This window comes from Pan troglodytes, chromosome 22 (genome assembly GCF_028858775.2).
Source record: "Pan troglodytes isolate AG18354 chromosome 22, NHGRI_mPanTro3-v2.0_pri, whole genome shotgun sequence".
Classification (NCBI taxonomy): domain Eukaryota; kingdom Metazoa; phylum Chordata; class Mammalia; order Primates; family Hominidae; genus Pan; species Pan troglodytes.
Window position 1 is genome coordinate 7,027,074 of NC_072420.2, and position 13,936 is coordinate 7,041,009.

The following is a 13,936-nucleotide window of genomic DNA, read 5'->3' on the forward strand; positions in this document are numbered from 1 at the left end:
GATTTCAGATTTTTGGATCAGAGACATTCAACCTATAGTTGCACATCATGTATCTCATAAGAAGTGAACATTCGGAATACGTAAAGTACTCCTACAGAGAGACTACCAGAAGCAGAGAGGAGCAAACACATTTTCACACTAGGGTACCTCCTATCTCTCCCGGATTCCAATTAGGGCAGAGTAAGTGCTAGTTCTCTGCCAACTCAGGATTAGGCCCTGCAGCTGCAGTGAAAATAATCACAGAAGAAAACTAAGAAATAAAAAATGGAGAAAGTGAGACATCAAACTAAAATTACTAGAAACCCCCAGGAAGAAGGAAAAAGAAACCAAGAAAACAGAAAAACAATTAAACCAGTTAATTAAACCTTGGCATGACCAGAAGATCAGAGTTTCCTAAAGGAGTGGAAATTTATTGATTTGAAGAGGATTTATTGATTACTGATTTGAAGAGGAAGAAAAACCATGAATGGTCTAAAGCAAAAGCCTAGTGTCTGAAGAAGTCAGTAGGGTGAAAACAAGAGCTGGCCAGAATATCCACAGATGGTGACAAGTTGGCAAAGCCTTTACTAGACTACTCGTGAGGCTAACTAGAGGCCAAGGAGCCAACACTGCCCCTGTCCTTACAGAGAAACCCTACACAGGATTCCCAGATATACATGGAAGGACAACATCTTATCAGGTCCTCTCTGTGCAGATGTGGTTATCATTCCAAATAATGAGCTCCAGCCCCAAGACTGTTCCATCCTCAATTGCTTTAGGTGGGCAATGTAGGCTCTCCACACACGAGCTACATGTAGGTTCCTTGGGTACCCAGATGGGAGCCATGAAACACAAACCCTCCATGGTCAGGTCTGTATTTGTTTCCTGCCTTTTTCCCAGCAATCTCCAGGCCCCAGCAGCGGTGGTCTACCTCTGCTGATTCTCATTCAGAATCTAAACTTAGAAACAATTATAACCTAGACCCCAATTCTACCTGAAAGTAACAGAATAATATAATCTATACCCTGCAGCATGACTGTTTGCCCAACGTAATGAGGATGAACTGAGAGATAATGAATCATCATGACCCTGGCCCAAGTAATGAGAATGAACTGTGAGATAAATGAATGATCATGACAAAAAACCCCGCTACAACCCAACAACAAAATAAAGTGATTAAAAAATGGACAAACAACATTTATCCAAAGATGCAAAGATGATATACAAATAGCCAACAGATACATGAGATATATGAGAAGATGTGTAACATCACTAGTCATTAGAGAAATGCAAAAAGAAAACACAATGGGACATCACTTCAAACCCAACAGAAAGTAACAAGCGCAGGTGAAACTGAAACCCTTGAACACTGTTGGTGGAAATATGAACTGGCTCCTCAAAAAATAAAAATAAAATGACCATATGATCCAGCCATCCAACTACTACAGAGACAGAATAACTAGTAGCAGGACCTCAAACAGATATGTGTACACCTAAGTTCACAGCAGCATTACACAGCCACAAGGTGGAAGAAACCAAAACGACCGTCCAGGAATATGTGGATAAACAAAAGCATATATATATATGATATATATTATATATATATATTATATATAATGTATGTATATAATATATATGTAATATATATATATTATATATATGAAGAAATATTATTCAGCCATAGAAAGGAAGAAAATCGTGACACATCTGACACATAACATGGAACCTATTTACAAAACAACAAATATTATATAACGCTAGGTATATAAGCCAAATTTTTAGAAACACAAAGTAGAATAGTACTTGCCAGGAGGTGGAAGGAGGGGGAAATTAAAAGTTGTTGAATGGGTATAGAGTTTTCCAAGATAAAAAAAAATCTAGAAATCTGCTACACAACACCGTAAATATTCTTAACTCTACAAAACTGTGTACTTACAACTGGTTACGACGGTAAATTTTAAGGTATGTGTTTGTTACCAAAATTCTAAATAATAAATTATTTATAAAAAATGATCTTTTTTGACACAGGGTCTTACTCTGTTGCCCTGGCAGGAGTGCAATGGCATGATCACAGCTCATTGCAGCCTCAATCTCCCAGTCTCAAGCAACTCTCCCACCTCAGCCTCCCGAATAGTTGGGACTACAGGTGCACACCAAGAAGTCAGGCTAAATTTTGGTTTGGTTTTTTTGTAGAGAGGGTTTTGCCATGATGCCCAGGCTGGTCTCAACCTCCTGGGCTCAAGCAATCCACCTCCCTTGGCCTCCCACAGAGCTGAGATTACGAGCATAAGCCACCATGCCCAGCCTATAAAAAATTATTTCAAAAAGCCAAAATATTAATCAAACTGGAATATTTAGAAATATTTAACCCAAAAGAAGTTAGGAGAGAATATATAGAAGATCAAAACACAGACGAAGGCCAGACATGGTGGCTCATGCCTGTAATCCGAACACTTTGGGAGGCCAAGGTGGGTAGATTGCTTGAGCTCAGGAGTTCAAGACCAGCCTGTGCAACATGGAAAAACCCTATCTCTACAAAAAATATAAAAATTAGCCAGGTGTGTTTCCATGCGCCTGTAGTCCCAGCTACTCAGTGGGCTCCAGTGCGGATTGGTTGGGCCTGGGAGGCAGAGGTTGCAGTGAGCCAACATTGCACCATTGCACTACAGTCTCGGTGACAGAGCAAGACCCTGTCTTAAAAAAAAATAAACAAACAAATAGAAAATAAGAAGAAAAATGGCAGACCTAAATCCAACCTTAGCAATGATTAGTTACAATGTAACTGGACAAATACTCTACTTAAGACAGAGACTGCCAGACCTGAGAGGAAAGCAAGACCCAACAATATGGCATCCACAGAGACACAATTTAAATACAAAGACACAAAGTATGAGAAAAAATATGCTATGCAGACACTAATCATAAAAATATACTATCCAGACACTAATCATAAAAAGCTTCAACGGAGATGTTAACACTAGGTGAAAGAGGCTCCAGAACAAAATATATCACCAGAAATAAACAAGGTAATTTCATAAAAATAAAATAATCAGAGAGGATGATGTTACAATTATAAATTGTGCCTCAAAGTGCTCACAAAGTACACACACACCCAGAGCCTCAAATTATGTGAATCAAAAACAACAGAACAAAAGCAGGAAATTGACAATCCAAAATTATAGCTGGTGAATTAATACTGCTCTCTCAGTAACTGACGGAACAACCAGATAAAAATATAGGAAAAATACGGATCTAAATGACAAAATCCTGACCCAAATGGTACTTGGCAGTACCAAGATAGACTGTATGTCGATCAATTGAGAAAATGTTCCAGCATGAAATAGTATACAAAGTATGTTGTCTGAACACCTGAAATTAAATTAAAAACCAACAACAAATTGATATCCAGAAAAGCCTCAAATGTCTGAAAACCAAGTAATAAACTTTGAAATACCCTGTGAGTCAAAAAAGTATTCACAAGGGGAACTGGAATGTATTTGGAACAAACTTGTTATAAAAATCATATTTCTGGTAGACTAAAGGTGACAACTTCTTTCCTGCTCCTCTCTCTGTGAGAACCAATTCCCCTTAAACCTTGCCCAGACTACTGACTTGTTTGGCCAACAGAAGGTGACAAAGGTGGTATTTGGGGACTTCAGAAGCCAGGCTGAGAAAACAGAACACTTATCCAGGAGAAAGCCAGTCACCAGGCAGGAAATCCCACTCCCCTGAGACCCCATGATGGAAACCACACGGCCAGTCCATGACTAGCTACACGCGTTGACATCCCCCACTGACCCTCCAGCAACACCGACTCCCAACCATTAGTGAGCCTTCAGCAACATCCACTCCCAACCACTAGTGAGCCACCCTGCACACGACCCCGCTGTGCTTTCACACAATCCAGCTTGGCTGCAACTGTGTGTGAGATGAGCTGGCCACCAAGACTCTCTAAGCCAAAAAACAAGTAATAATGAATTGTTTTAAGCTGCCAAGTTTTGGGGATGATTTCTTCAGAATAGATAACTGGAACAGAATATGGTAGCTGGAAATGAGCCGCTGTGGTAATCAGAAGCTACAATATGTGCCACGACTGAGAGGCTGACCTGTAACTGGGCCTCAAGGAGACCATTCATGCAACCTGGAAGGGCATCAAGACTCTTGGTCAGGGCCTGAAGGACGGTGAGAAAATGTCATTGGAAACTGGGGAAAAGGCCTGAGAGTTATGTGCTGAGGGACTGTGAGAAAACTACGGCCACAACATGGAAACTGAAAGGGCACTGCACCATCTCAGAGATCTGCCTAAGGAGACATCTGGGAAGAACATGGAAAGTGCTACCAGCCTACCCTAACTGTCACTGAATAAATATGACAGGAGAGGGACATGACCTAAAGAAGGAAGTTCAGTTTTCACACAAAATTTAGAGAAAATATAAAGAAATAATTTCTTGTCTCAAAAGGCCAAAGGAAAAAAAAGAAAAGGAAAAAAAATTAAAAAGAAGCCATTGAATACCCTATTGACCATAAGAAAAAGGCAGAGAAAGTTGGTCAACGGCAACCCAGGCACTGAAGGAAAAAGAACATGGAGAATGACAAAAGCCCAGAGGGAGGAGTAAAAGGACACAAACGCCGTTCTCAGGGACAAGGACTGGGCGCCGTTCTCGGGGACCCGGACTGGGCACTAATCACAGAACTGTAACAGGCGCCCCATGGGAATGACCAACTGTTAGATGGGGCCTGCAGGGCAGCACCTCCCTCCTGCCTCCCACCAACAGCTTCTAAAGGGAAATGCCGACTGTTTTCACACCAGTCCCCTCACTGCGGCTGAGTGTGTGGGCACAGATGATAGGTCACAACAACCTGATTCAGTCCTCACTGTGGCTGAGTGCGTCAGGGGCAGACGACAGGCCACCACAACCTGATTCAGTCCTCACTGTGGCTGTGTGTGGGGGGGCAGATGACAGGCCACCACAACTTGATTCAGTCCTCACTGCGGCTGAGTGTGTGTGGGTGCAGGTGACAGGCCACCACAACCTGATTCAGGATTCAGTTGGGCTACCAGCCAGTGCCATAAGGAAAACCATTCTGGGACTCTTGAGAGGGGCAAAGCATAATTTGCATGTGGGAGAAACGTTAATAGTTTGTGGCCAGAGGACAAACTGTGGTTTATTAAAGACTGCTGCAGGTTCCTACTATGCTTCTCATCAAGAGGTGGAATCTAATCACCTTCCCCCCTTGAATCATGGCTGGTCTCAGTGATGAGTACGACTGGACAGTGTGGCAGAAGAGATGCTCTGGGACTTCTGAGGGATGATCATGAGAGACCTTACAGCTTCTGCCTGGGCCTCTTGGACACACACCCTGGGAGAAGCCAGACAAACCTGACTACCTGACACTGCCAGACTGGGAGGAAGTCCGTGCTGGCCACAAAGAGAGGGCTCGGTGCCTGCTCCATGTCCCCAGCCACTAGAGTCCTTCTGAGAGCCTGCTTCACGTCCCCAGCCACTAGAGTCCTTCCAGATGAGACCAGGGACATCATGAAGCAGCCAACCCACACTGCCCTGTCCAGTGTCTTGACCCAGAAAATTGTGACATGTAAAAAGAATAAATTCCTGGTTTAAGTCAGTAAGGTTACTGGTACATTGTTACATTGCAGATAATTAAAACTGAAAAACTCATGAGAGATCCCAAGTAAAACCTTGATCTGAAACATGGCATGTGGCGATTTATATTGAGTATTAGGTTAAAAATGCAAGAATAGAGCATAGTTAATATTTTACGTTAAAGCTAAAACTATAATTGCCCACTTAAAATTTTCAGTTAATTAGGTTGTCATTTTTTGTTCTTAACCAAGAAATCAACTAGTTTTAGTCCATAAACAGTTGGAACTGATGCACACATCCGTTTTTCCTTACTCATTTTAAGCAGCTATCTGAAATAGGAAGCATAATATAATCTTTAAAGAATCTGAAAATATGACAGAAATGTTTAAACTATAAACATATATTGTAAATGTTAGCATATTGTATACATTGCATATTAACATAAGCTAAAATCATTGACATAAATTTATATAAACAAAAGGTAGAAAATATGACAATGTTCTTCTTGTTTTTTGTCTTTGCATATTTCTTTATTGGCCCTTGTCAAACGTGACCCACTAACTCCTGAATGCTTTCTCTCTCCCCGTGGATTCCTAAGGATGTCACCACAGTGCTGGCCAGATGCACAGGTCACAGGTGACTGAACCTCATCACCCCGCAAACACACCCTTCAGGTTTTGCCAAGAATGACACTGTAAATATAACAAAGCTTCTGTGCTTGTTAGTGAACACCAACTCAGCTTCTCTCCTGTATTCGGAAATCAGGATGAGATGAAAACAACAAGCAGGCCAGGCACGGTGGCTCACGCCTGTAATCCCAGCACGTTGGGAGGCCGAGGCGGGTGGATCACCTGAGGTCGGGAGTTCGAGACCATCCTGATCAAAACAGAGAAACCCCATCTCTATTAAAAATACAAAATTAGCCAGGCGTGGTGGCACATGCCTGTAATACCAGCTACTCAGGAGCTGAGGCAGGAGAATTGCTTGAACCCAGGAGGTGGAGGCTGCAGTGAGCTGAGATCACACCACTGCGCTCTAGCCTGGGCAACAAGAGCGAACCTCTGTCTCAAAAGAAAAAAAATAAAAATAAAAGAACAAGGAAACAAAAGTAACAAGGCTTGACACCAGATGAGCCTGAATCTAAGCAAGAAAAGCCCAGAAGAAATCCCATTTTGGGTCACTGGCTGCATGGTAGTAATGCCATACACATAAGGGAAGAGAAGAGGATGTGGCTTTCACTTCGAATTTTTTGATCTTAAGGTAAATTTGGATAGCTACAAAGAAGCATTCAACAGAGAGTTAAACCTATGATGGAAAGACTGAAGGGGTCCAAGCTGTAGAGAAACAGGACTGCAAACCACAAAGGGCTCAATCAGTTAAGGAGAACTGCAGGGCAAGATGAACAGGGACCAATGGAACATTTGCATAAGCTGTTGAGAAGAAAGGAGAATTCAGAGAAAAAGAACTGTCAGTGAGGTCATAATAGGAACTGTTACAGTGAACTAAATATGGCCTGGGAAGGACTCTGTACTTCTAGATTTGAGTCCCTGTGGACAAACTGCAACCTAACTTAATAGGTAGAAAGACTGAAAACCTAACTTAGGAGTATGTGCCTAAAACAGTAGCTGAGTCCTGGCCAATCCCAACAGCCAAGCTTCTGCCACTCACACACTGCTGAGTGTTCAGCTGTGTTCAAATAAGGCAAATGCTGAGCACTGTAACCAGTCCAGTTGTTTCTGGACCTCACTGCTGAGAACTGTAATGGACCCAGTTGCTTCTAGACCTCACTCTTCACTTCAGATTTTTGTACATCATGTTCCCTTTATTGTCTATAAATCTTCCACCACGTAGCTGTGCTGGAGTCTCACTGAATCTGCTGTGATTCTGGGGGCTGCCTGATTCGTGAATCATTCATTGCTCAATTAAGTTCCTTTAAATTTAATTCAGCTGAAGATTTTCTTTTAATAGATGGTGTCAGAAGTGGGATCTGTGGGAGCAGGACTGCTAGGGCCTCTGGAGCTATACTGTGGGGAGCAGTGTTGCTAAGGCTTCTAATGACCCCCAGAGTGCTGAGGTACAAGGAAGGAACCTGAAAGGACCCGTTTGTGATGGCAGCAGTGGCCCACGTGGAGCAGTTGCTATGGAGACACTGGCTGCAATGGAGAGGAGTGGCTGGGGCTGTGCGCTCCTCAAAGCTGGTGGGAGCCAGGAATGGGTGGGAGACCTGCCCCTTCTAAATTATCAGGCAGGAGCCGCGCCCTCCCAAGCACAGCTGCAGCCATCCAGCCATGACTGCAAACCCGGGCATCTCTGCACTCTCAGAGGCCCAGCAAGCCCCCCTGCCCTGCAGGCTCAGTTGTACCTGGTCCTGCCACCTGGCGTCTCTCTGCTTCCAGAGCCCACTCCAAATTCGGATCCAAGTTGAGGCCAAACCTGGGCACAGTCACAACCCGGCCCAGTTTGTGCAAGCTCAGGGCAGTGCTGACATGCCAGCCCCCTGCCACCTCGGCCCCCTCCAGAATTTGGGCACTGGCAAGCACAGGAGGGAGGCTGAGGTGGGGCAAAGAGTGGCTCAGCAGTGGTCGGAAGGCCCTCCTCAGCTTGAACGCCTGGGCACTATGGGCACAGCTACCCACCGTGCGTCTCCTCTCAGCTGATGAGAGCTGAACAGACGTTGGGATGACCTGCCTGCAGAAAGGAGTTACCCACTGCAGGTCTCCTCTGAGCTGTACTGTGGCTCAATAAAGCACCTCTTCACCTTGCTCACCTTCTACTTGTCCACATACCTCATTTTTCCTGGACTCAGGACAAGAACTCGGGACCTGCCAACTAGCAGGGCTGAAAGAGGTGTAACATAAACAGGGCTGAAACGCGCTCCTTGCTTGCCAAATTGCAGGCAAGAAGAAGAGAAGAGAGAAGGAGAGAAGAGCTGTGTCCCTTCAGGGAACACAGACCTAGGAGCTCCCCCCGCCAGGGCTGTGACACCTTCTTTGGGGCTCTGCAGGTCCTGCATCTCCAAGCTTCTGTGTGCCACTGCATTCCCTGATACCCACAGTGGAAGCTGTTTGCAGTCGGCCTCGTCCAGCTGCAGCCTCACAGGGAGCTGGCACCTGTGCCTGGAGCTGCCCACCCCACTGCAGCTGGCATGCTTGGCTGTGTGCAGTGGCCAGATCCCATGCTCGCTTGCTCACACACCCCTCACTGCTCTGTACCCAGCTCGCCCTTGGCAGGTGTGGGATCCAGACCACTAGCATGAGCTGAGTGGACAGAACTAACCCAGTGGGCCCGAGCAAAACACAGGTAAAGACTCCACCAGCCAGAGGTTTCAGGCAGAAAAGTGACACCTCAGGAATCTGTAACACTTGTGTCCTTTGATCTCTCGGAGCAGCTGGGGATCATGGTAAATTTTCTCTCGGATTTCAGAGCTCCATGGATTTGTGTTTTGAGCTCTGAGTTTCTTTGAGCAAATTTCTGTTCCAAACTGCTGTCCAGCCATGACTGGCTGGATGTTTTAGAAGTTATGACAGAAAAGGGACCGGGTCCAGGATCAGATTTGATCCAGTAGTTAACTGGCTTGAATCCAGTTCCAGTTAGAGGCCTCCCACATCTGACTGGGTCAGAAGGAAAGTGGTAGTAAATGATAATATTGGAAGGTTGTAACATTTGGCTTTTGAAAATTCACAGGGATTTTTGTGTTCTACCCCTTTGTTTCATTTTTCTCGCATGCTTAGGCAGGAAAAAAAAAATCATTGGCTAAGTTAATGAAGGGAACCTGGGAGTAAAGCCAATATTTTAGGTAAAAATAGGATCATTAATTTCTGGAAAACTAAGCTCCTTCTGGCTAATACATTAGGCCTGGGAAGCAGCAAAGTCTTACAGAAATGGCAAAATCTTATTAAGATAACTTACAGTAGAACATTCCAAATGAATAATGCCCTGAAGTGCATTTAAAAATGAGGGCTCCCAAATTAGTCTCATCTAGGGATGCCTATTAATATGCAGAAGCTTCTAAAAAGATTTAGAGATGGCACGGCCCATTTGGGAGCAAGTTTGAGTCTTACCAGTTTGATACTGGGTGCTGAGCAAAGTGGCACGTGTCTATGTTTTGTCACATGTATTTTGCTCTGGGCAGAATGAAAAATGTTAATTTGGATACTCCAAGCAACCCCTTGGGCAGCATCTTGCAAAGCTGAGTGGATTCTTCCTGTGATTCCATGATTTTCCATTGTCATGCAGCTTGGCTCCCAGAGCTATAATGTGGTGAGGAGGGTGACAGAGCAAGACGCAATCTTTAAAAAAAAAATGGCCAGGTGCAGTGGCTCATGCCTGTAATCCCAACACTTGGGGAGGCTGAGGCAGGTGGATCACCTGAGCTCAGGAGTTCAGGGCCAGCCTGACCAACAAGGAAAAACCCCGTCTCTACTAAAAACACAAAATTAGCTGGGCATGGTGGCACATGCCTCTAATCCCAGCTACTCAGGAGGCTGGGGCAGGAGAATCGCTTGAACCCGGGAGGCAGGGAGTTGCAGTGAACCGAGATCACACCATTGCACTCCAGCCTGGGCAACAAGAGGGAAAATCCATCTCAAAAAAAAAAAAGAAAGAATAATAGGTTTGTCTATAAGGTTTTATGAAAAAGTGGGTGACATTTGGCTTTCTCTCTTTAAAGAAGATGTTCAGGTAATATTAAAAAATAATGAAAAATTTGTTTGTCTTTTAAATAAACTACCAAAAAAAAAAAAGGAAAAACAAGAGGCAGATCATTTGTGAAGATAAGTCTTCCCTCTATCAATGAGTAAAGATTTTTGCCCTTTAAAACTTTTTTAAGTCATGATTTTAAGTAAATGAATGACTTACGGTGACCTGGAATTCTATTTCATAACATCAAGTGTTTAAACTTTTAATATATTTAATAGGCTTCCCAAAATCAAATTTCAACTTCAAAATTGTCTTTTCTGACCTCTAACTTTGGGATACTACAGAGGCCCTTGAAGCACCCAAAAGAGAGGTAAACAAGACTCTTTAACATGTTAAGTCACATGGGTAGCACTGTCAAAATAAAACATAATGTTGAACCTTCTACAGGTTATATTTCGTTTATGTCATCAACCCGTTCTAAAATTGTATAGGATTTCTAAAATTCTTTTTTTTTTTTTTCTGAGGAGTCTTGCTCTGTCACCCAGGCTGGAGTACAGTGGCACAATCTCGGCTCACTGCAACCTCCGCCTCCTGGGTTCATGCCATTCTCCTGCTTCAGCCTCCCGAGTAGCTGGGACTACAGGCATCCACCAACATGCCAAGCTAATTTTTGTATTTTTAGTAGAGATAGGGTTTCACCGTGTTAGCCAGGATGTTCTCATCTCCTCACCTCGTGATCCTTCCACTTCGGCCTCCCAAAGTGCTGGGATTACAGGCGTGAGCCACTGCACCTGGCCAGGATTCTAAAATTCTAATATGCCTATATGCTATCTATCATAATTACCTGTTTTGTTTGTTTTGAGACAGAGTTTCGCTCTTGTCACCTAGGCTGGAGTGCAATGGTGTGATCTATGCTCACTGAAGCCTCCACCTCCTGGGTTCAAGCATTTCTCCTGCCTCAGCCTCCCAAGTAGCTGGGATTACAGACAACTGCCACCACATCTGGCTAATTTTTTTATTTTTAGTAGAGACAGGGTTTTACCATGTTGGCCAGGCTGGTATCAAACTCCTGACCTCAGGTGATCCACCTAACTTGGCCTCTCAGAGAGCTGGGATTACAGGAATGAGCCACCACATCCACCCTAATTATGGTTATTAAGTTATTGTAGACCACAGAAATAACCAAATTTCCTTAGCAATTGTCTTTAACTATAACTATTTAAAGTCATTTCCACAGTTAATTGCTTGATGGTGATGCAGTTTCTAAAAACTTCACAAGCATGCAAAATTCTAGAATAGAAGATTCATGAAAGAATGAAAAGGACCATGTAAAACACTCGGGAACACAGGTTTCTAATAACTTTAATATCGTGGGTAAAAATTCCCCATAAGTTCTCCGATCCCCCAATAATTGGACAGGTTAAGAATTCTCAAAAGTTAGGCTGGGTGCAGTGGCTCATGTTGGCAATCCCAGCACTTTGGGAGGCTGAGGGCGGTGGATCACTTGAGGTCAGGAGTTTGAGACCAGCCTGGCCAATGGGGAAACCCCGCCTCTACTAAAACTACAAAAATTAGCCGGGTGTGGTGGTATGCATCTGTAATCCCAGCTACTCGGGAGGCTGAGGCAGGAGAATCACTTGAACCCAGGAGGCAGAGGTTGTAGTGAGCCAAGATTGTGCCACTGCACTCCAACCAAGGTAACAGAGTGAGACTCTGTCTAAAAAAAAAAAAATCCTAAAGTTTAATAAGAAGACCAACTGGTTTATAAAACTGCTAACCTAAGTAAAACAAAAATTGAATATCAAGGAAATATTTTGCCAGATTTGCATGCTAAATCACCAATATTGAAATTGTTTAGATATATAATTTAAATAAACTCCATGGTCTAAGCCAAATTACCTATAACTCATCAGTTACCAGTGCCATGCACCTAATTTGAAGAAACAGCTGGTATTCAAGAGGACGTAAGTCTAATGTCAATTAAGCACGGACTTATGAAGAACCAGGATGGCCACCTTGTCCGTCTTAAGTCCTTAAAACTTTTGTTATTAAAAGTTCTGCATTCCATAACTCATCATGGAAAGAGAAAATGATCCAAATTAAATATATTGCTGTGGTGATCTCTAAATTGCTAAAATAGTTTATAATCAATGTTTGGTTTGTCAAACCTATATTCCTAGGAAAACAATCAAAACTTCAGGTACATTTGGTTACCTGATGGGCCATTTAAACATTTTATAAAGGGATTTCATTCAGTTGTCATTTTCAGTGCATGTTTTCTGATTGTATAAAAGCTCTTCCATGCAAGAGGGTTGATGTTAAAACAGTAGATTATTATGCTGAAGTGTATTTTCACCAGCTAAAGAAAGCCTTTTATGGTTCACAGAGGACAGCCAACCCCTTCACAATCTAGAATCTGATGACTGGATCTTCTGAGAACATCAGAGGACTGCCCTTGCCATCCACATGACAGCAAAACTTTAAAACCTTAAACTTTGGGTTCATAGTCTTACAACTCAGAAGGGTCCCTCCACACTCAGAACCATACACCCCTTGGAACCCTTAAGGTAAAGCTAACAAGGACAGGTCCCCCCCAGAAGAAAATGGCATCCTTAATGTGAACAGCTTTTCCCAAGATCACAGATCAAGACTTCTCTACTATCATGAGACTCTTATCTTAAGTATCTGTGCAGCTGCTAACATGCCATATGGAGAAAACATCGGGTATTATAAAGATTTGGTTGTAGGGAATTAACAAAAAAACCCACTTAGTTAAGCAAGTAAACTCTTTATCTAATTCATTCTTTAATCTATTTGATTTTAGGTGGTTTGATTTATGGGGACCCTGAGTAAGGAGCATATACCAAATTCTTGGTGTTATCCCAATAATCATAAGAGTCTCCCTGGTGCACTGTACTTACTCAAATGTTTTAAGAGTTTGCATGCAGCCATCTCTAAAATGTCAAATGGTATCTCTTCAACTGGAATGACAACAGATTAAAAAAAATGTGCAACCATAAGGACACCGTAACCTATGAGTGACATGCTAAACCCGAAACCCAAAACAATGGGAGTGACATGCTAAACCAGAAACCCAAAACAATGGGACTGATGTACTAAAACCGGAACCCAAAACAATGGGAGTGATGTACTAAAACCAGAACCCAAAACAATGGGAGTGACGTGCTAAACCAGAAACCCAAAACAATTGGAGTAACATGCTAAAACCAGAACCCAAAACAATGGGAGTGACGTGCTAAAACCATTACCCAAAACAATGGGAGTGATGTGCTAAACCGGAAACCCAAAACAATGGTAACTAAGAGTGAGGCTAAGGCCCTACATTTTGGTCACACTCTCAACTAAGTGAGAACTTGACTGAAAAGGAGGATTTTTTTTTTTTTTCTGAGACAGAGTCTTGCTCTGTCCCCCAGAGTGGAGTGCAGTGGCATGACCTTGGCTCACTGCAAGCTCTGCCTCCCGGGTTCAGGCCATTCTCCTGCCTCAGCCTCCTGAGTAGCTGGGACTACAGGCACCCGCCAGCATGCTTGGCTATTTTTTTGTGTATTTAGTAGAGAAGAGGTTTCACCGTATTAGAAAGGATGGTCTCAATCTCCTGATCTCGTGATCTGCCCACCTCGGCCTCCCAAAGTGCTGGGATTACAGGCATGAGCCACCGCGCCCAGCCAAAAGGAGGAATTTTTTAAGCAAAATTA